General features: G+C 49.9%; 2 protein-coding genes across 2 annotated transcripts in view; both read right to left on the bottom strand.

Annotated features, from left to right (window-relative positions):
- The window catches only part of DIRAS1 (DIRAS family GTPase 1), a 57,460-nt gene that overhangs the window by 34,813 nt on the left and 20,218 nt on the right, over positions 1-2,429 (bottom strand). The gene's annotated exons all lie outside the window — the stretch shown is intronic.
- GNG7 (G protein subunit gamma 7) overlaps positions 1-2,429 on the bottom strand; it is a 47,705-nt gene that overhangs the window by 44,900 nt on the left and 376 nt on the right. The window lies entirely within an intron of this gene.

Genomic DNA, 2,429 nt, shown 5'->3' with positions numbered 1-2,429 from the left:
TGCTTTGCAGGGTTCTCAGAGCAGCTGAAGGCTGCGGAGTTATTCCATAGGTTGCTCCAACAATTTGGGGATTTCTCCAGTAAAATATTAAGTATCAAGTTGGTTAAAATGCCTAAAAACGCCCCAGAAATGTTCCCCTTTTTCCTTCCAGCTGGGAAAAGTTTACCACAGAAAAACAGGGAAAGGAGGAAAATATCCAGAGGAAGGATTTGGAAGCAAGGTTTGGGTTTAAATGTGGCTGTTTCACCTCAGAGCAACTTCTGAGGTTGTTTCAATGTGGTTTGTGTTACACAAGCGGCCTCAATCTTCCAGGATCAGCAATTTTATACAGGCAATTAGTGAAAAAATTAAATGTCTTAATGACCCCTGGGAAATGGGATCCATCAGTGATTCCAATGAGCCAGGGCAGCTTCATTTCTGCAGGATATAAATCCCCCCCAAAAAAGGGGGATTTGTGTCACTTCAGGAATGGGGGGAGAACTGAGAGCATGAGAAGCTGCTCCTAAAAATCAGAAAGGTGTGTGAGAGTCTGAGCTGGCACCACAAAGAGATTAAAAAAGGGGGAAAATCAGGAGCATGGGATCACTGAGGCTGAGAAAGAGCTCTGGGGTCACCAAGCCCAGGCTGTGTCTGACCCCAACCTTGTCCCCACTGCCCTGGGCAGCTCTTCCCAAGGTTTAACAACCTTTTCCAGGAGGAAATTTCTGCTGCTGTCCCACCTGGAGCACCCTGGGGCTGCTCCCTCCTGTCCTGGTGTCCCCTGGGAGGCTGTCCCCTCCTCTTGGGGACTTGTGGGGATTGGGAATGTCCCCCTGATCCTGCTTTTCCCCAGGCTGAGCCCCGTCCCAGCTCCCTCAGGAATTCTCCAGGTCCTTCCCATCTCCCTCAGGAATTCTCCATTCCCTTCCCATTTCCCTCAGGAATTCTCCATTCCCTTCCCATCTCTCTTAGGAATTCTCCATTCCCTTCCCATTTCCCTCAGGAATTCTCCAGCCCCTTCCCATCTCCCTCAGGAATTCTCCAGCCCCTTCCCATCTCTCTCAGGAATTCTCCATTCCCTTCCCATCTTTCTCAGGGATTCTCCAGCCCTTTCCCAGCTCCCTCAGGAATTCTCCAGCTCATTCCCATTTCCCTCAGGGATTCTCCAGCCCCTTCCCATCTCCCTCAGGAATTCTCCAGCCCCTTCCCATCTCCCTCAGGAATTCTCCATTCCCTTCCCATCTCTCTCAGGAATTCTCCATTCCCTTCCCATCTTTCTCAGGGATTCTCCAGCCCTTTCCCAGCTCCCTCAGGAATTCTCCAGCTCATTCCCATTTCCCTCAGGAATTCTCCAGCCCCTTCCCATGTCCCTCAGGAATTCTCCATTCCCTTCCCATCTCTCTCAGGAATTCTCCATTCCCTTCTCATCTTTCTCAGGGATTCTCCAGCCCCTTCCCATCTCCTTCAGGGATTCTCCAGCCCTTTCCCAGCCCTGGCTCCAACCCCTGGGTGTCTCTCTGGATGCTCAGCTCACCCCCAGCATTCAATCCCCTCCATGCAGCAGCACCACAGGCTCAATTCTGCCCCTTTTGTGCTCCATAAATATCCCCAGATCCAGGTCCACAGCCAGACTTGTCACATCCCTAAAAATATCCCCCCTATAAATAGCAAATTATCCAACAATGGCACCAGGGCAACCACCCCAAAACATCCAGGGCAGAGCTTCAAATCCTCCTCTCAGTTCCCTCCTGAGAAATGAAATCCCCCCTTCCACACTTTGGTAAAAAATTGTGAACAAAGATTTGCACAAACATTTCCCACGAGAAATTACAACAAGAAGAACCTCCCTGAGTTTTCTTCTTTTTGTTTTTCCCTGGTTTGGAGGAAATCTCTGACTCGCAGTGAGGCTCTCAGGGACCCCACATCTGTCCCCTCCTGAGGACACCCCAAGTGCACAAATCAGGGAAAAAGGGACATTTTTGGGGTTTTTTTTTTTAGGAAAGTGAGGCAAGAGGAAGCTCTGCCAGGGATGGAGGGAAAGGAGCAGCGGTCACATGAGGATGTCCAGCCCCCAAAGCAGCTGCTAATGAGTGTCTCAGTTAATTACTCGGCTCCCTGGGATGAGGAGCTCGGGGCTGGCAGCTCATCCACAGCTCCACTGCCAGGGACACAGTGCCCTCTCTTGGAGACTCCAAATCCAGCTTAAAGCCGGGAATGAGGACAAAAACCCGCTGGAATCTCCTAAAAAAATTGATTTCTGCCCAAGAAACAGCTCTGGCCTGGCTGGGTATTGCTTGGAGGAACAGGGGAACACCTCTGGAGCTGCTGCCGAGGCAGGTCAGTGACTCGTGACCTTGATTAACCTTTGGCTCTTCTTATCAAAACTCAAGATATTTTTTAAAATTAAGAATTTTTTAAAGATTGAGAATATTGAAACACCTGAAGAGCGG

This window comes from Geospiza fortis, unplaced genomic scaffold, assembly GCF_000277835.1.
Source record: "Geospiza fortis unplaced genomic scaffold, GeoFor_1.0 scaffold241, whole genome shotgun sequence".
Lineage (NCBI taxonomy): Eukaryota > Metazoa > Chordata > Aves > Passeriformes > Thraupidae > Geospiza > Geospiza fortis.
Note: the sequence above shows the minus strand (reverse complement) of the source record. Positions and strands in the feature narration are given on the sequence as shown.